Source organism: Periplaneta americana, chromosome 8, assembly GCF_040183065.1.
Source record: "Periplaneta americana isolate PAMFEO1 chromosome 8, P.americana_PAMFEO1_priV1, whole genome shotgun sequence".
Taxonomy (NCBI): domain Eukaryota; kingdom Metazoa; phylum Arthropoda; class Insecta; order Blattodea; family Blattidae; genus Periplaneta; species Periplaneta americana.
In genome coordinates this window covers 177,813,234-177,835,331 of record NC_091124.1, presented here as the reverse complement: position 1 = coordinate 177,835,331, position 22,098 = coordinate 177,813,234, and the positions used below count along the sequence as shown (strand labels likewise).

General features: G+C 37.0%; 1 protein-coding gene across 8 annotated transcripts in view; it reads right to left on the bottom strand.

The window, feature by feature from the left end:
- DAAM (disheveled-associated activator of morphogenesis-like protein) overlaps window positions 1–22,098 on the bottom strand; it is a 1,051,518-nt gene that overhangs the window by 457,699 nt on the left and 571,721 nt on the right. The window contains exon 1 of one of the 8 annotated variants that reach the window (XM_069834119.1): window positions 2,815–2,880. The exons of the other annotated variants lie outside the window; for them this stretch is intronic. The gene's annotated coding sequence lies outside the window, so the exon portion shown is untranslated. Of the gene's footprint in view, window positions 1–2,814; window positions 2,881–22,098 lie in introns of those variants that run through there. 8 annotated transcript variants of the gene reach the window in all.

Here is a 22,098-nt window from a genome sequence, read left to right as displayed (position 1 = left end):
TTCCCCCGTTTCGACGACCCTGCGACATAAACTCTCGGACGACAGTGCTATCTTATTTGAAATCAAACTGTTAACCTTTTCACCTTCACCGTGGAACCGCGTTTTTTTTCACTTCATACAACACAGATCTTTAGCTACAGCTGAAATTTCTTTAACAATTTACAACTTTTCGAGTTAAGAAATTTTTATAACTGTACTATAAATTTCAGTATCACGAGTCACTCGATATTTCTTACATTATTTATTAATATTTATAGCCAACACTGAATTTGTAAAGAAAAGACTTTAGAAATCTCATATGGAATTTGTGATCTGTAGTGACATAAACATAGATTATCTCTCGGAACTTTTCCGTAAAAGTACATTAAATTTACTCCTTGAAACTGGAAACCTTAGTCATAGTCATTTTCCCACCAGCATACAAGCTGAAGTAGCACAGCCATTGATAAAAGTTTTGTACACAGAATTAGGCTGAATTCCTATTCGACAGAACCTGTAATCAATGGCTTGTCTGAACATGATAAACAAATCCTAAGTGTTCCCAATGTCACTGAACAATTTCAAAATATTAATTTAAAAACTAAAAACGGGTCGTAAATGCTGTATCTAGTGACTATTTACATTTATGTCTACAAAATGAATCTTGGAAAAACGTATATGATACTGGTACTACTGATATTAAGAGTTAATGTATTGTATTTTTCACTTTAATTTCAGAATCACTTTAGTGGATGTTCTCCACTCAATGTTGTGAAAAAATCCAAAAGTAAAAACATGTAGATAACGCAGGGACTTAAAAATCTCACGTATAAAAAGAAGAATCTATATGTACTGAGTTGCAATGTAATGATCCTCATGTTCTTAAATACTACAAGAAGTACGGTGTAATTTATAAAAAATTATGAAAGAGGGAAATAGAATACATTTGAATAGAAAAGTACAACATTCAGATAATGCAATTAAAGCTATTCAGAATATTATTAAAATTAAACTTGTAGATATTCTAAGAAACAAAGTATTTTTTTCATTAAAACCAGTGATTATAAACTAGAGGATCCCAAATCTACTGCAAATTCTTTTACTGTCTTATAGTATATATAGTACAGATATATTATTGACAACTTAACATTCAGGATATTGCAAAAGATACTGCAATTGGTTACTTAACAGATGCATTTAATAATTAGTATTAATATATGTAATTAGTCAATAACTGCAACAGTGCTTTTTCATTCAATCATAGCATGAATAAAATTGAATGCACATTAAATTAAACACTATTGCAAACACGTAGATAAAATAGTTAAAATCAACTGAAGGGATGAGAATGAAATAATCCAAAGCCACACTTTTAACAAAAATTTTGTCTTGTGCGAGTGCATTTCTTACACATATGGGAAAGCTACTAATAAAATATTGTAATAACTACTCAACAAATGACATAGCCTAAGGACTCTAAATCTTTGTAAAAGTTTGTCTGTGTGGCTTAGGAATATTTTTTAATTTCATTTTAATTGTTAGTTTTTAATATATATGCATTTACTTTGTATGTGTGTATGTATAAATGCATTCATTAGATTAACGTTTACAATATTATAACTTGTAATTTTGTATTGTCTGTGATCATTAACATTTAATCTGAGGAATTTGTAAAACTCTATTTCAACGTTATTTAGCTATTTCAAAGTTATTTAGACAAAAAAAAAGATCGTTGTGTAGACTAGGAATCGAACTCGCACTCTTCTACAAGAGACGCAGAAGTCTTAGTGTCTGAGCTATTAAAACGACACGAAAGCTTTCCTTTCTGTGCGGAGTGTCGCTCTAGTCATGAAGGTCCATTGTCGATTTAACTACACGATTTATGTATATATTTATCTTTTATTTACGTAATATTATCATATTTTTTGCAGTTTTTGAAGTGAATTTCGGAACGATGCTAGTAACAAACCAAATAGCCTGAATTTAAGTAACTCAATATTCGTTATCTTGTGTATCAGTACTCTGGTCTCTGATCATGCGCAGTGCCTTACATCTGAGACTTTGGAATATTCAATCGTCTCATCCTTTTCCAGGGAAACTGTACCTGTTAGTGATGATATTGCTGTATAGAATGTTGTATCTGATGATGTTGGTATGAAACCGACGAAAAAGTTTATACAATATTAAATCACGTAATGTAAGGACTCGCACCTTACATATATTAATAGTAAAGTCATTGACTGAAAATAAATATTCGTATTATATGAAATATTTCGGCTAAGAAAAAAAAAACCTGACAGATAATTGAAGCGTCGGCTGGAACAACGTCGTAACTAACAACATTTTCATTTGGCGTGTTTCCGTGTAATAATGTTGTATGTCATGTTACTTTGCTATATTCCTTGACTTGCAACTGTTCATCAATGCAGTACGTGAAATTTGCCCACTCAAAAGTTTGCTACCCTCATAAGAACAAAGTTGCACGCGTACACATTTTTTGCAGCTCCTGTAAATTTTACTAAATGTAACTTATAGCGTTGTTCCAGCCGACGCTTCAATTGACATCCACTCTAAATTTTATAAGATGAATGAAAGAGATTCTGAAAATGGTGGTGCACAGAGAAGGAAATTCAATCTTTCATTTCATAGAATATTTTAATATTTTAGGGAGAAATTTGCGACACAAAACTGTAATCAGCAGAGACCAGACAGTTCGCTTTAAGACAATTTTGTATGAAACATAAATATAAAATGTAGCTAAATGCAAATTAAAATTGTTTCCTGCTTTTCACTACTAAAAGTAGAACCAAAACAATAGAAGCAACTGTAACTGACCTGAAATACACAGCAGCTTCTAGCGGAGCGGTTGACAACGAGGACTAAACCGGAGCGAACTTGTGAAATACTGAGCAAAGCTGTGCTGCTCTCTTATCTTAGCGAACAGGAAATAAAGTTAACAACGACTATGGGGATATCCGCCTCTTCCTTCTCTATTCTCCATTCCCGCAAGCTTTGTGTAAATATTGAAATGCAAATTGCGTATTCTTTATTCCATGCTCTTCTACCTGTCACATCATCTCCCTCAAACGGGAGATTAAACCCAACTCGTGGGACAATGCCAAGCGCCACGACAATAAATGATGAGACACTTTCCCTAGAAAGGAGCTTCGTCACAGCATTAATTCTTTCTTAATATGGATTCACTATATCACCTGGAAAACACACTATGGTGTTCTTAATAACTAGGGCCCGGATTTGTATGTAAAAAAGTTTTTTTTTCTAATGCGTACATTACTTACTTACTGGCTTTTAAGAAACCCGGACGATCATTGCCGCCCTCACATAAGCCCGCCATTGGTCCCTATCCCGAGCATGATTAATCCAGTCCCTACCATCATATCCCACCTCCCTCAAATCCATTTTAATATTATCTTCCCATCTACGTCTCGGCCTCCCCAAAGGTCTTTTCCCCTCTGGTCTCCCAACTAATACTCTATATGCATTTATGGATTCGCCCATACGTGCCACATGCCCTGCCCATCTCAAACGTCTGGATTTTATGTTCCTAATAATGTCAGGTGAAGGATACAATGCGTGCAGCTCTCCTGTAACTTCATCCCTCTTAGCCCCAAATATTTTCCTAAGAACCTTATTCTCAAAAACCCTTAGTCTCTGTTCCTCTCTCAAAGTAAGAGTCCAAGTTTCACAGCCATACAGAACAACCGGCAATATAACTGTTTTATAAATTCTAACTTTCAGTCCACACCTGTGGAGTAACGGTTAGAGCGTCTAGCCGCGAAACCAGGTGGCCCGGGTTCGATTCCCGGTCGGGGCAAGTTACCTGGTTGAGGTTTTTTTCGGGGTTTTCCCTCAACTTAATATGAAGAAATGCTGGGTAACTTTCGGTGTTGGATCCCGGACTCATGTCACCGGCATTATCACCTTCATCTCATTCAGACGCTAAATAACCTAAGCTGTTGATAAAGCGTCGTAAAATAACCTAATAAAATCTAACGTTCAGATTTTTTGACAGAAGACTAGATGACAAAAGCTTCTCAACCGAATAATAACACGCATTTCCCATATTTATTCTGCGTTTAATTTCCTCCAGACTGTCATTTATATTTGTTACTGTTGCTCCAAGATATTTGAATTTTTCCACCTCTTCGAAGGATAAATCTCCAACTTTTATAGTTCCATTTTGTACAATATTCTGATCACGAGACATAATCATATACTTAGTCTTTTCGGGATTTACTTCCAACCCTATCTCTTTACTTGCTTCAAGTAGAATTTCCGCGTTTTCCCTAATCGTTTGTGGATTTTCTCATAACATATTCACGTCATCCGCATAGACAAGAAACTGATGTAACTCGTTCAATTCCAAACCCTGCCTGTTATCCTGAACTTTCCTAATGGCATATTCTAGAGCAAAGTTAAAAAGTAAAGGTGATAGTGCATCTCCCTGCTTTAGCCCGCAGTGAACTGGAAAAGCATCAGATAGAAACTGACCTATACGGACTCTGCTGTAAGTTTCACTAAGACACATTTTAATTAATCGAACTAGTTTCTTGGGAATACCAAATTCAATAAGAATATTATATAAAACTTCTGTCTTAACCGAGTCATACGCCTTTTTCAAATCTATGAATAACTGATGTACTGTACCCTTATACTCCCATTTTTTCTCCAATATCTGTTGAATACAAAAAAATCTGGTCAATAGTCGATCTATTATGCCGAAAACCGCACTGATGATCTCCAATAATTTCATCTACATATGGAGTTAATGTTCTCAGAAGAATATTGGACAAAATTTTGTACGACGTCAACAAAAGTGACATTCCTCGAAAGTTACTACAGTTAGTCTTGTCCCCCTTCTTAAGGATAGGTACGATTATGGGCTCCTTCCATTGTTCTGGTACAATTTCCTTTTCCCAAATAGCAAGTACAAGCTTATAAATTTTACGATATGATTGTTATTATTATTATTTATATTCAAACTGCTCTCATTTATAGGGAATTTAAATTGAGTACTTAAATGAACTTATCTGACATGAAAATCCAAGATCTGAGAGAAGGACGTTCCCCTGCCAATTTCTTAGCAAACTGACAGAATCAAATAGCCTGCCATTCGCTAATATCTGCAGCTCTCACAAACCGACAGGAATGACACAAGAGGAAGTGGTTGTGGCCTAATTTCAAACTCTGTTCTAGAGATGCGATAAAAAAAAAGCATTCCGAATAAGTACAGCACATATTAGGCCCTAAGTTTCACCACAAACAACTGACATGTCAGTAGCACATGACAAACAAGCAAACAACGATGATTTCGCTACATATCGTGGTCGTCCACGAAAATTGGCCTAGAGAACTTCAACAAAATAATCTAATTCTTCAAATACCTTTGCGTTTAATGACTTCCTAGTCCATAAAAGTATAATCAATTATTTTACGAATTCCTTATTGCCTTTTTATTATATTTTTGCAATGGTGCACAGCAGTCAACGCACAAAAACCCGGTCAAAATACAAAATTTTGCAATAGTTTTACTTCTTTTCTTAAAATGTTTCTGTATGATCATACGGAATAATGTTGTTCTGAAAGGATGAGTTTTATTCTATGAGACAGTGGTGAATACACATGTATAGGAGGTGCTGAAAGTGTTGTACGCGTATAAATACTGTGGAAGTGTTAATATTATGCACCGTATTTCTTTAAAAAAAATTACACCTCACTTATAGACGAAACAGTGGTTTCTACATTAACAACTAGAGCAATTAGAGCTACTAGCGCTCTTCTCTTGCATTCACGGGGGACAAATTTAACTTGAGGGCGTAATACATTACATTACAACTGTGGTGATATCCTTGTTTACCAATCAGCGTACTCTATTGCCTCTCTATTGTGGTGATGTTAACGTGTTTGGACAGTAGATCATTGACAATGACGTTCACATTTACTCCAACAGTAAATATTAGTAACTGATTAACTAGCGGACTTATTCGTGTTAATTATGTCAGTTTGTGCGGCTTACAGCAGTTTCGGTGCTTCATCACACCATCCTCAGAGCCTACCAGATCTCGGCATCATCTCGAACTTCTCTGTCTGTTATGTGGGTGCGTTTGATTGTTGTAAGGTGTTGAAAAGTGGAGTCAAATAGTGTGTGTGTACTGAAATTGATCTGTGTGTTGAGAATTTGATCGGGGTGTGTTTTAGTGTGTTTGTATATTTCGTATTGTTCTAGTGTGTTGAGGTTTTGGTTCTTGGGTTGTATGTGTAGGATTTCCATGTCCGCATTTATGTTATTGCATATGTGGTTAGCATTAGTTATGTGTTCGGCATATGTAAATGTATTGTGTCCTCTGGTTATAGCTTTAATGTGTTCTTTGTAACGTGTTTGGAATGATCTGCCTGTCTGTCTAATGCAGAAACTGTCGCAACTATTGCATGTGAGTTTGTATACACCTGTGTGGTCGTATTTATTTGTTTGTGTTGTTTGTGTGTTGAGATGTCTTTGTAGTGTGTTTTCTGTTCTGTATGCTATGTTGTATTTCTGCTTTCTGAATGAAATTGCGATCTAATGTGTGCTTTTGTTTCCATATGTTAGTGTGATGTATTTCTTGTGTTCTTGTGTTTGTGTTGTGTTTTGCGTGTTTTTGTGTTTGTTAAGTTTCTGTTTTGTCTTTCTTATGATGTTGTCTATTATGTTTGGGTTGTAACCATTTTCTTGTGCTATGTATTTGATTGTGTTCACTTCTTCATTGTAGTGTTGTTGGCTCATGGGTATGTTGAGTAATCTGTGTACCATTGTCTTGAATGCAGCATGTTTGTGTTGTATGGGGTGGTTAGATGTGTTGTGTGAATGTGTGTGGTGGTGGTGGTTGGTTTTCTGTATATATAAATATTAGACTACTATCAATCCAAAAAACATAATATTTTAAGAATTAAAATCAAAAATAGAAGAAAGAACAAAATTTCACTACACATGATGTTTTGTAATCCGAGATGTACAGTCTACATAATATTCTCCACGTCCCGCTTAATTTCATATACCATCCACAATAGTAAAAATAGGCTGGGGTGATGTCTGGGGGTAGTACGGATTTCCGATTCTGATATAGAAAGGACTTGGGACTCATCAGGCTACTCGAATGCGGGTGGGACCTGACTATCAGGAGCTGAGGCAGGATGGCCCACCTATCAGCGTCGGCTGATCAGGAAGGGCTTGGTGCTCCGGGCCCCTGGGGTTTATCAGACTACTCAGGGATTTGGTTCTATCAGGGACTGAGGCAGGATGGCCCACGTGTGAGCGTCGGATTCACGAATGCCACCCAGGCCACTTGGACAATCTTCGCATATTAGGATGCCCACGTAAAAGCCAAGCCAATAGACGAGACTACTGAGCAAAATAAATTTATCCTCTATTCCTCCGTTTAATTTTAATGCAATAAATGTCGTAATTCTAGGATGCATGATCAAATCCCGTATGAAAATCAGTCTTAATTCTTGGCAAAATTCGTAAACTTCGAACTTGTAAAAATCCGACGCTGCGAAAAGTGCTCTTAATAACAATGAACAGCTGCTCACGTCACACACCTTGCCTCTACATCTAATTAAGTGAATGTCAAAAACTTTGTAAACAGAGAATCCACCACCCCGACCATACCTGGCATGTAACCAATAAAAGTAAAAATGTCCTTTATTCCCTTATACCTCCAACACACTGCATTCTGGGCAGTTAATTTAACTGTCTTTCTGGGTATCGCTACTTTCTTGACGTGTTTCTCAACTAGGCGCTTCCAATTATTTTCTGGACGTCTCTCTCTCTCTACTGCTCTGGGAATTTCAATCCAGTGCCATCTTTTTCTAAGCTGCTACTTTTTTAATGTGTGCTCTAGCCCAGCGGTGGCGAAAATGTGATCGTGCGCCGAGCCACTGTGTAACCTGCAACGTGCATAGCACCTATGGAGGGAGGCGGACACCCGAAGGGGAAGTGAAGCAACTGTCTGACTTATTAACGGATTTTCATTTTCTTTACGTCAAGCACTTAAATATAATTTTATACAGTACAAGGCTACAAACTATGTTTTGTACGTGTAACGAATAAAGAAATGTACAATAAATGAACAATATCACAACCTAAAATTAACTGTCTTCAGAATATCTCTGCGACAAAGTTTCAAAATCAGGAATTATGTCACTTACTGCCAGTCCTAGTTGATCACGAAGGTATTTGTATGTCAGTCGTGATCTAAATTTAGTTTTTACTATTTTAATTGTTGAAAATAATTTTATACACACGTAAGTTGTAGCGAACATGGCTTCAAAAGAGCAAGCGAAAGAACGAAGCTTCGGATATTTATTTTTTGTCAAAGATTTGAAAGTTCAACATTTGTCAAGTCCTTACATCTAGCTTTCATTTGACATCACATAGTAAATCAGTGAGTTCAAATTGAAGAGCTAACCGCATTATTCGTACATCTGTTGAAAAAGGGTCGACGTACAGAGATGATGATGATGATGATGATGATGAAGATGACAACAACAATAACACTTAACCTTTCAATGTTTCATCAGTAACATGTAGTACAATGCCGTTTTATGTTATACAACCATTTTCCTCGTGATACTTGTGAACAAATCATACATTTAATATTCTCATCATATTGACAGCAAAAAAAAAAAATGCGTCCTCCCATCCTACTTGGAACTTTCGTACATGGTTTCGAGAGAGACATATGTCAATCGCAGTTCAGAGACAAATACAAATGAACGGAGTTTGACTCCAGTGAGTGAGAGGGTGGGGGTTGGCGGAGGTTAGAAGCAAGCGAAATGCACAGCTATCACAGAGAGCCACAATGTCTGGCGAGTCACTTTCTCGCCACGTCTGCTCTAGCCACATCCATTTTATCGTCAATTCACACAGCAATGTTTATTCTGATAGTGAATATAATTCCTTGTTAGTGTGAAATTTCACCAGTTGAGTCTACATATTATCGTAAGCCTTATTTAAATGCTAGTAACTTATTCCTAATCAGTGGCATTAGCCATTTCATGCCACCGGCCTATTGGCTGTTGGTACATATCGCGTCAATTTACTCAAGTGGGATTCTCAACCTCACATTTTTATTCGCGTTTACAGAATGAGAGAAAGATTATTTCTTTGTGCATAAACTACATGAAAACAACTTATTTTATTTGCTCCCTGTATTAACAGTTGTAAATGTTGTACTAGGAAGTGCAATAAGGGGAAGTACAAAATATAACAGGGACATTTCTTTCCGTCTGCTATAAACTGTCGCTCTGCAGGCTAGTTCCTTTTTCATATCAAATGATTAAGAAGGTTATCTCTCCTTCACATTTCAGGAAGTTCAGCATCTATTTTTCCTTCTCGTTTATAATTAGTTAATTAATAAGGCACACGAGTTGATTTGATCCCAACTTGGTAATACACACATATACTATGAAGTTTTCTATTTTATTTATGTACTGCATCTTATTAGAAACATTTACTCACGTATTTACTTACTTACTTACTTACTGGCTTTTAAGGAACCCGGAGGTTCATTGCCGCCCTCACATAAGCCCGCCATTGGTCCCCATCCTGAGCAAGATTACTCCAGTCTCTGCCATCATATCCCACCTCCCTCAAATCCATTTTAATATTATCCTCCCATCTACGTCTCGGCCTCCCTAAAGGTCTTTTTCCCTACGGCCTCCCAACTAACAATCTATATGCATTTCTGGATTCGCCCATACGTGCTACATGCCCTACCCATCTCAAACGTCTGGAATTAATATTCCTAATTATGTCAGCTGAAGAATACAATGCGTGCAGTTCTGCGTTGTGCAATTTTCTCCATTATCCTGTAACTTCATCCCTCTTAGCCCCAAATATTTTCCTAAGAACCTTATTCTCAAACACCCTTAATCTCTGTTCCTCTCTCAAAGTGAGAGTCCAAGTTTCACAGCAATACAGAACAACCGGTAATATAATTGTTTTATAAATTCTAACTTTCAGATTTTTTGACAGAAGACTAGATGACAAAAGCTTCTCAACCGAATAGTAACAGGCATTTCCCATTTTTATTTTGCGTTTAATTTCTTCCCGAGTGTCATTTATATTTGTTACTGTTGCTCCAAGATATTTGAATTTTTCAACCTCTTCGAAGGATAAATCTCCAATTTTTATATTTCTATTTCGTACAATATTCTGGTCACGTGACATGATCATATACTTACTCTTTTCGGGATTTATTTCCAACCCTATCGCTTTACTTGCTTCAACTAGAATTTTCGCGTTTTCCATAATCGTTTGTGGATTTTCTCCTAACATATTCACGTCATCTGCACAGACAAGAAGCTGATGTAACTCGTTCAATTCCAAACCCTCTGTGTTAACCTGAACTTTCCTAATGGCATATTCTAGAGCGAAGTTAAAAAATAAAGGTGATAGTGCATCTCTTGCTTTAGCCCGCAGTGAACTGGAAAAGCATCAGACAGAAACTGGCCTATACGGACTCTGCTGTAAGTTTCACTAAGACACATTTTAATTAATCGAACTAGTTTCTTGGGAATACCAAAATTCAATAAGAATATTATATAAAACTTCTCTCTTAACCGAGTCATACGCCTTTTTTAAATCTTTATGAATAACTGATGTACTGTACCCTTATACTCTCATTTTTTCTCCAATATCTGTCTAATACAAAAAATCTTATCAATAGTCGATCTATTACGCCTGAAACCGTACTGATGATCCCCAATAATTTCATCTACATATGGAGTTAATCTTCTCAAAAGGATATTCGACAATTTTTTTTTTTGTACGACGTCAACAAAAGTGATATTCCTCGAAAGTTCCTACAGTTAGTCTTGTCCCGCTTCTTAAAAATAGGTACGATTATGGACACCTTCTTCCTAGTCGTAATCGTTGTCGTCACTATCAAATTTGTCGTAGCTATCATAAAGTCGTCATTGCCTACGTCAATGTTGTCATAGTTATAATCCTAAACTTCGTTCTCTTTGCAATCGTCATCGTTATTATCGTTACCGGATCATCACTACTAACATTGTCATCGCCATCACCATCATCGTTTCATAACGAGGATTCACACACAGTGCATTTCACTTCAAGCAGAAATCGGTAATTTCAATGTCTTCCATAGCATATGAGTCCACTCTTTAATTCGAAACAAGGTATGTTTCTTGAAATGAAAATATTTCTGTAAAAAGCATCTTTCGCATCTTAAGCACATATACACTTTCACATTTCGCATCAGTTTTTGACATCATAATATTGAAAATATATATATATATATATATATATATATATATATATATATATGGTTTAATGAAGTTAATTTCTATTTACGCATAAGGTATGTGTCTGATTCTATGACTATATAAGCATAGATATGTTATTAATGAAAACGCATATTGGTTGTGTCATGTTATACGAACATGTTTACTTTGAGAGAAATTTATTACGCCATTTCCAAATTTGGAATGTACCTATAACTGATGCCGTGGCGTGCTCATCTTTAATGCCACTGGGTCACTTGCAGCCTTGGGTGTCTGGTCGTGGTGTCCTGGTATCATGACCCTTCACTTGAAGGCGAGGACTGTACACAATTATCTGCCAGCCAGCACTTCAACTCAAATGAATCAGCTGTAATACCCTACTGCATTGTGTGATGATCAGCACTTAACATTACATATATTGTTTTAATGTACCGAAGTACATATGATATTTCCATGCAGATATTCTGCGTCATCATACGATGAAAGAGTAATGGAACGGAGAAAAATTCTCTCCGGCGCCTGGATTTGAACCCGGGTTTTCAGCTCTATGTACTGATGCTTTATCCACTAAGCCACACCGGATTCCACCCCGGCATCGGACAGAATTGTCTCAGATTAAGTTTCAACTCTTGGGTTCCCTCTAGTGGCCGCCCTCTACACTACGTCATAGATGTCTATGAACGTAGGACCGAAGTCCACACATGTGCTGAGGTGCACTCGTTATGAGTGACTAGTTGGCCGGGATCCGACGGAATAAGCGCCGTCTGAAATCACGAAGTCATTTACGCATATCATATATATTGTTTTAATGTACCGAAGTACATATGATATTTCCATGCAGATATTCTGCGTCATCATACGATGAAAGAGTAATGGAACGGAGAAAAATTCTCTCCGGCGCCGGGATTTGAACCCGGGTTTTCAGCTCTACGTACTGATGCTTTATCCACTAAGCCACACCGGATTCCACCCCGGCGTCGGACAGAATTGTCTCAGTTTAAGTTCCAACTCTTGGGTTCCCTCTAGTGGCCGCCCTCTGCACTACGTCATAGATGTCTATGAACGTAGGACCGAAGTCCACACATGTGCTGAGGTGCACTCGTTATGAGTGACTAGTTGGCCGGGATCAGACGGAATAAGCGCCGTCAGAAATCCCGAAGTGATTTACGCATATCATATATAGTGTTGTCCACACCTGTGGAGTAACAGTCAGAGCGTCTGGCCGCGAAACCAGGTGGCCCGGGTTCGAATCCCGGTCGGGGCAAGTTATCTGGTTGAGGTTTTTTCCGGGGTTTTCCCTCAACCCAATACGAGCAAATGCTGGATAACTTTCGGTGCTGGACCCCGGACTCATTTCACCGGCATTATCACCTTCATATCATTCAGACGCTAAATAACCTAGATGTTCATACAGCGTCGTAAAATAACCCAATAAAATATATATTGTTTTAATGTACCGAAGTACATATGATATTTCCATGCAGATATTCTGCGTCATCATTCGATGAAAGAGTAATGGAACGGAGAAACATTCTCTCCGGCGCCTGGATTTGAACCCGGGTTTTCAGCTCTACGTGCTGATGCTTTATCCACTAAGCCACACCGGATTCCACCCCGGCGTCGGACAGAATTGTCTCAGATTAAGTTTCAACTCTTGGGTTCCCTCTAGTGGCCGCCCTCTGCACTACGTCATAGATGTCTATGAACGTAGGACCGAAGTCGACACATGTGCTGAGGTGCACTCGTTATGAGTGACTAGTTGGCCGGGATCCGACGGAATAAGCGCCGTCTGCAATCACGAAGTGATTTACGCCGGAGAGAATTTTTCTCCGTTCCATTTCTCTTTCATCGTACTTAACATTACGTCTTCTTTTCTACTACAAACTTTTCATTAAGTTTTCTAAGCTACATCACGGTTAATTTATACGGTTTTTATAATGTTCTAAGCTACATCACAACTGTTTGTTACAGTTTGTGCATTTGTGGCGTCGCGACGGAGCAAGGTCAGACCAGAAGAGCGCCTGAAGGGCAGCATAGCAATCTCGCAGCCTCAAGCTATCTAGTACTGTACAATCTATAATAGGCAGTTAGGGAGAATTAAGTTCTGATTTTATTTATACGTGGTAATTTGACTATATATTGAAATGAGTGTAAACGTTTTGGCGAAGAAGGTACTAGTGAAAGACTATATATTGAAATGAGTGTAAACGTTTTGGCGAAGAAGGTACTAGTGAAAGACTATATATTGAAATGAGTGTAAACGTTTTGGCGAAGAAGGTACTAGTGAAAGACTATATATTGAAATGAGTGTAAACGTTTTGGCGAAGAAGGTACTAGTGAAAGACTATATATTGAAATGAGTGTAAACGTTTTGGCGAAGAAGGTACTAGTGAAAGACTATATATTGAAATGAGTGTAAACGTTTTGGCGAAGAAGGTGCTAGTGAAAGACTATATATTGAAATGAGTGTAAACGTTTTGGCGAAGAAGGTACTAGTGAAAGACTATATATTGAAATGAGTGTAAACGTTTTGGCGAAGAAGGTACTAGTGAAAGACTATATATTGAAATGAGTGTAAACGTTTTGGCGAAGAAGGTACTAGTGAAAGACTATATATTGAAATGAGTGTAAACGTTTTGGCGAAGAAGGTACTAGTGAAAGACTATATATTGAAATGAGTGTAAACGTTTTGGCGAAGAAGGTACTAGTGAAAGACTATTAAGATAATTATATACATTGTTATCGGTGTAAGAACATTTATTTATATTTATGGTGTATGGGGGTAATGGAAAATTAATTTGTTGTATGGTACTTCAGCATGTTAAAAAGATAAATTTAACAAGTTACCCGGTTGAGGTTTTTCTGGGGTTTTCCCTCAACCCAATATCAGCAAATGCTAAGTAACTATCGGTGCTGGACCCCCCGAGTCATTTCACCAGCATTAACACCTTCATCTCATTCAGACGCTAAATAACCTAAGATGTTGATACAGAGACGTAAAATAACCTACTAAAAAACTAAACATAATTACAGTACTGTAGTTTTTTAATTCGTATACAATAATTTAATGTTAATCTCCTAACTGTGTATGTATTGTCTGAGTCACAATTAGTGAAAGACAATTATTAGACTAATCATAATCCTAAGCAACTGAAATCAACCATAAATCTATTACGTAAGTCTTGTCTTGTAAATGCATGATCAGATAAACTTCAAATCATAATATTTCTTCATTTCATGTTCATTTTATTCTTCGTGTGAATAACGAAAATGGGATTTCCAATTCAACGATTAAAACAACGTTGTTGGAATCGTATACTGGCTGAAATAAAATACTTGCAACTTGCAGGGTGCCTGATACGATAAGCTAGCCGCTATAGCATCCACACAGGAAGGGAGGGAGCGCTTCAGGTCTCGGAAAGCCAACAGTACGAGTAAGCCATTGGGCTACTCTAGCGATTTTCAATATTTTCACGCTACCTTTTGAGGACCTTGTAATTCACATAATAAGCCTATTTTTTTTTTTGTATTTGCTCTTTCTTTCCAGCATCTTCCTTTATACGAAAATTGAATAAAATTCTCAACATAACAGATTTTTTAAGGTTTCCTTGTTAGAGGTATACTCTTCTATAGAACTATTATGTATCTACACGAGTATAATAAATTAATCCAGAAATAAATGATTATTATTAAAAATAAAAATTCTGAATTTATACAGAGCGTTCGCCTACGGGTGGGGCCAGGAAAGCGGCATGTACTGATACGCCGCTTTGTGCGCGCAGTTGTTGAGACACGCTCGACAATCAAGGACATCAAGGTCGACAAGTTATCAGTTGTGAGCCAGATGTTGCAGTATTTAACACGTACAATGCAGTTTCTTGACACAGTTGCTTAAATATTCAGCGTGTGTGTAAAATTTGTTACGAATGCAAAACGCAAAATTCACGCTTGAACAGAGAGTTTTTATATATGATGCATATGTGAAAACAGAGTCATGTAGAGAGATGCGTAGGCAATTTGAAATGAAATATCCGGGTCTCCAATTCAGGATAGAGAAACTGTTAGACGTCTTGTTAACAAATTAAGGACAACAGGGTCGATAAGTGCTACAATTCCTAAGCGAAAACGAAGAGTATTGACGGGAGAAAAAATTGATGAAATCAGTGCATCAATTTACACGCTCTCCTAATAAATCTCTAAGACGTGTTTCACAGGAAGTTAGAGTTTCAAAAACATCAGTCTTTATTGCTGCTAAACTTTTAAAATTAAAACCCTACAGAGTATAGCATTGAAAGCGGAAGCTTACGGATAGACGATTCCCGCAAGCGACACGCAGGCATGCCGCTTTCCTGGCCCCACCCGTAGGCGAACGCTCTGTATAAACGAAGGGCCAAAAAATAGTTAAGAACTCGAGAAGAGATTAAATTCAAAATAACGATTGAAGAAAGCAATGACAGAGGAAGAACAACAAAGTTTCTTCGGAATATGTATGTCTTTCTCTTATTAAATTCTATTGTACCTGGTTAACATGTTTCACTACGCTTCCATGCAGAATCATTCCTTTTATTGGAAAGCTTAGAAAGACATGTGCATTAGGGTACGCAAAGATAACAAAATGACATGTAAGTATGGTTCTGTCTGACGATATAAAAATTTCAGCATAGCGGTATTGCGTAGTTTTGTACAGTGAGTATAAAATACAAGAGTAATGCAAAGGCAGAAGAGAGGCAGGGAATTGACACAAAATAAGAGCGTGATTTGAATGAATACCATAATAATAAAAAGGAGTGCTGGAAAATACCCTATTTGTCTAGAACAGAAGCGAATACCCGGCGAAGAATAATATTATTATATCATATATTATCAAAATGACATTCGCTTGGCAGCGTAACAATTAAGAGCTTCAACTTCATTGCATCATTGCTCTTCTATTACATAAGGGTAACAGCAACGAGTAAGTATAAACATTTTAACGGCACCTTCATTAGTCGCTAGACGATTAGTGGCCTCGGTACTCGAGTTTGGACAGTCGCACTACAACACGTATCAACCTAATACCGTCACGTTCTTAACACGGTCCATTGTTTCAGTCCCGCCATACTAATTCAACCCCGAAATGAGGTTTATGAACTCTCTAAAGATAGCGATTTCTTTTTCAACAACTTAATTTATTCATGGAACGAAACTTCCACTGGGAGAATCAGGAAAAATGCCTGGATGGCGCGAGGAAACGTGTAGCTCCACTACCGACAATTTAATATTAATCTCTTAAGCAACTGTAGCGCTGGTAACTGTATATGTATTCTGTCTAAGTCACAATTAGTGAAATGCATTAATCATAATCCTAAGCAACTGAACGTAGTCCTGATAACTGTGTATCCGAGTCATAATTAGTTAAATACATTAATCATAATCCTAAGCAACTGAACGTAGTCCTGATAACTGTGTATCTGAGTCATAATTAGTGAAATACATTAATCATAATCCTAAGCAACTGAACGTAGTCCTGATAACTGTGTATCTATTCCGAGTCATAATTAGTGAAATACATTAATCATAATCCTGAGCAACTGAACGTAGTCCTCATAACTGTGTATCTATTCCGAGTCATAATTAGTGAAATAAGTTAATCATAATCCTAAGCAACTGAACGTAGTCCTGATAACTGCGTATCTATTTGTCTGAATCATAATTGTGAAATATAATAATCATAATCCTAAGCACCTGAACGTAGTCCTGATAACTGCGTATCTATTTGTCTGAATCATAATTAGTGAAATACATTAATCATAATCCTAAGCAGCTGAACGTAGTCCTGATAACTGCGTATCTATTCTGTCTGAGTCACAATTAGTGAAATACATTAATCATAATCCTAAGCAACTGAACGTAGTCCTGATAACTGCGTATCTATTCTGTCTGAGTCACAATTAGTGAAATACATTAATCATAATCCTAAGCAACTGAACGTAGTCCTGATAACTGCGTATCTATTCTGTCTGAGTCACAATTAGTGAAATACATTAATCATAATCCTAAGCAACTGACCGTAGTCCTGATAACTGTGTATCTATTTGTCTGAATCATAATTAGTGAAATACATTAATCATAATCCTAAGCAGCTGAAAGTAGTCCTGATAACTGCGTATCTATTTGTCTGAATCATAATTAGTGAAATACATTAATCATAATCCTAAGCAACTGAACGTAGTCCTGATAACTGCGTATCTATTCTGTCTAAGTCACAATTAGTGAAATACATCATAATCCTAAGCAGCTGAACGTAGTCCTGGTAACTGCGTATCTATTTGTCTGAATCATAATTAGTGAAATACATTAATCATAATCCTAAGCAACTGAACGTAGTCCTGATAACTGCGTATCTATTCTGTCTGAGTCACAATTAGTGAAATACATCATAATCCTAAGCAGCTGAACGTAGTCCTGGTAACTGCGTATCTACTTGTCTGAATCATAATTAGTGAAATGCATTAATCATAATCCTAAGCAACTCAACGTATTCCTGATAACTGCGTATCTATTCTGTCTGAATCATAATTAGTGAAATGTATTAATCACATAAACACTCCATAGTAACAAAAAATTAGTGCTGTAAGATGTAGAAAATGTTACCAGTCATGCATCAATGGCGTTATAATCCAGTTTTGACATTGTCTTAGTCTTAAATCAATGTAACCGCAAAATGCAAGGAAACAAAAATAGTTCTTAATGCATCAAATGATAGACGACATTAAGATATATGGATCATATGCGCAGGAAGGCCGTTACATAGTTACGAATATTGAATGCTTTTCAATCCATAAGATCACGCAAAGACTCAATAATGTACCACTACATTAAACACCGTGAGTGTTTCATGTTATAATTCACGATTAATATTGTATCTTACGTCCTATAATTATGGCGGTACACTTAGCAATCATAACTTAGCGGCTCTTTAACAAGCGACAAAGAACTATGGACTGTACGCATATACAGTAGGCTATTTACCTATGCAAGCATGGCTGTATGTATGTATGATTATATATATATATATATATATATATATATATATATACACACACACACAGAGTGTTTCACAACTCCTGAGAGCGAATCACAGAGAGGTTAAGAAAATAATAAAAATGCGCATGCAAAGTTTACTTATTCCAGCAACAATGTCCCTATGTTCAAAGAAATGCTCAAAATAAAACTTCTTAGACATAAAAAAAAGTTCAATATCTGATCAGTATACTTCGTGGAATTGCCACGAGAATCGCAAGGTTTACTACGCACGCGGTATAGACTATTTAGAGAAGGGAGCGTGCAACGGGTGGAGTATGCCTCTGATGTAAACACTGAGGAGTATACTGCGGTTCAATAAAACATGTATCCTGCATTCAAGAAATATATTGAATGATCATTGAATTAGGAAATGTCTAAAGATGTAAATACACAATTATTTTATAGTGAGATATATTAACTCTTAAAATTTAATGTAAAATACTCACATCATCCTTGAATATGTGCATTGCAGTGAAGAGTTACGTACATATTGAGCGACTGCAAAGTAATCTCCTCCGATGGTCACTCAAACAGTTTTTATATTGGGAAATGTACGTTCAATATCACACGATGTAATACGTGCATATTTGAAAAACGGAAAGTCACTACTTTTTAGTACACCAACTTGAGACGTCTTGTCGTGACCTGATTGTACATCATTTATAATACGAAGTTATGAATAGGCAGAATTTTGAGCAATAATGTTTCTCAACTTACATTTAACTTTTTCTGAAATTAGTGAATTATTTTGGATAACGGTTTGTGATACTTTATATTAAGAGTTTCTGAGAGTTGTAGTTTAGACGATTCTAACAGGGTGATGCTTTTGGACACGATTTTAAAATTAGAATCAATGAACAAAATATCTTCCAATAGCTGTTCAGATGGCAATGATTTTACAGCTGCAACAGCGGAATTGTCTGTGCTATCCAATGTATCAATTACCTCCGTTATTTTGCCGTAATGTTCTGCATAATAATTAACAGCATCCAACCACGTTCCCCAACGGATCAAGATTGGCTGCGGGGGTAAGGGTATTCCAGGGGCAATTATTTGGAACAGCAACACTCCCATTGTAGTATGTTTGATTGAATTCTAGTCTGCACTGAACAAATGTTAAGATTTGCCTATTCCAACCACAGTAATGCAAAAACAAGTGCTTACATAGGTATACATTAGCTGTAGCTGCTCTATCTATTTGGACCGGTCACAACTCTTAACATGAACTGCTTATACTACGAGACCGGGAGGTCGCCCACCTCTTCTATACTACCGTACATCGGCAACCTGATTGCATGCTGCGTGTGGCAATTGAACGAAGTCTACTGATCACAAAGCACACCCGTTCAAAGACTCTAGTTGTCTGTCGAATTCATTGGCAATATTGTTCATCACTTTTTTTTAAACATGTAGAAGTGCTGAGTAACCCAGCCGTGGCGAAAATGTGACTCGCGAGCACATTGTGGCTCGCAATGATAGCTTTGTATTTCTCTTGCTTCCTACCGTCCACAACCCCCACCCTCGCACTCACTGGAGTCAAACTCCTATCCATTTGTATTTGTCTCTGACCTGCGAGTGGCGTATCGTCACAATGTGTCTCTCGAAATCATATACCTCCACAAACACTAAAGTTTCAAGTAGGATGGGAGGACACAGTTTTTTGCTGTCAATATGATGAGAATATTAAATGTATGATTTGTTCACAAGCAGGCCTATTATGAGGGAAACGGTTGTATAACATAAAACGGCATTATACTACACGTTACTGACGAAATATTAAAAGATTAAGTGTTATTGTTGCTATTATTATTATTATTATTATTATTATTATTATTATTATTATTATTATTATTATTATTATTATTATTATTATTATCATTATCATCATCATCATCTCGATCCTTTTTTAGCAGTTGTACGAATAATGCGGGTTACTCTTCAATTTAAACTCACAGATTTACAATGTGTTGTTAAATGAAAGCTAGAAGTAAGGACTTGACAAATGCTGAACTTTTCAAATCTTTGCCAAAAAATAAATATCCGAAGCTTCGTTCTTTCGCTTGCTCTGTTCAAGCCATGTTCGCTACAACTTACGTTTGTGAAAAATTAGTTTAACAATGAAAATAGTAAAAACCAAATTTAGATCACGACTGACAGACAAATACCTTCGTGATCAACTAGGACTGGCAGTAAGTGACATAATTCCTGATTCTGAAACTCTGTCGCAGAGACATTCTGAAGACAGTTAATTTTAGGTTGTGATGTGTCCTATGTTTTCTTGTTCATTTCTTTCTTCGTTACACGTACTAAACATTAGTTTGTAGCCTTGTACTGTATAAAATTATATTTAAATGCTTGACGTAAGGAAAATGAAAATCCGGTAATAAGTCAGACAGTTGCTTCACTTCCCCTTCGGGCGTCCGCCTCCCTCCATAGGTGCTATGTACGTTGCAGGTTACACAGTGGCTCGGCGCACGATCACATTTTCGCCACAGCTGGAGTAAACTATGAATTTATGATTGATCCACAAGTAAAATTCAGACTGATAGACCTACGAACCTGACGGTTAGACAACCGGTCCTCCGCGACCAATTCTCTTACTTGGAAATCGATTGTTCAAAACCTAGGGGCATCTCAAATGAGGCGGAGATGCATCGTACACAATCCACATAAATGACAAAATATACCAACAGGTAACTCAATCAGCAACTAAAATTTTCTCTTGCAAATTTCAGTGGAATTATTATATTACAGTTAGAACAACAGGCCCGAATAAATTACTGCCTATCACATCTGAGTAAATATTAATTCTGAACTATTACTGGTGTGTTGATTTAACAATCGCGTTGGATTTTCTTCAGCCAAATATGCGTGTAGTGAGAACTGAGCACACCGTCCCTAAAGTTGGCGACTTCTTCTGCGAATCATATATAGCAAGAAATGTTCATCACGAGCAGAGTGCAGAAATCGAGCAGAAAACGATTCTTGAGGAGGAAATCAGGCATTGCAGAGCTGGTATCAAGAGCTCATTTAGTGTGTTTCTTTTATTGTATGGATAGTTGTGGTGGAACAAAGAAGAACTGCGACTTTAAATTAAATGGATTCCACAAGATATCAAATGTGCTGTATATTTAAGTAGTATGTACAGTAGCGTGCAAATTAATCTGAACACAACATATTTTTACATTTTCTGTCATTGTTGGCCTCACAGCTGCTCATACCGCTTTAATTGACATCTGTAGTACGTGTAATTCCATTGTTGAAGGTCTGTCATTATTTTTTTTATAACATGTGACATTTTGCCTGTCGTTTTGTACTTACAAGCATTTCAGTTGTGTTGAAGACTTAATACTGCAATCCTGTGTACATTCTGTCGTCTTCACAAATGGATACAACTCCACGAAAACGGTCTAAAATTATAACATTAGCAGAGCATTCTTCTATGACACAGAGGCAAATTGCTGCAGAGTGTCACATCGGTTTGGCTACTGTTAATTCGATCATAAAACGATACAGGGAGACTGGATCCATCACACCCCAGAAAAAAGGAAACTGTTGCCGGAAAAGGAAGATTTCACCTGCAGATGATCGTTTAATTGTCAGGAAAAGTAAATTAAATCCTAGACCAACTGCTGTCGACTTAACCCGCGAGTTAATGGCTACCACTGGGGCGAATATTCACGTCACAACAGTGCGGCGTAAGTTTTTGGAAGCTGGACGAAGGGCTCGTAAGCCTATTAAGAAGCA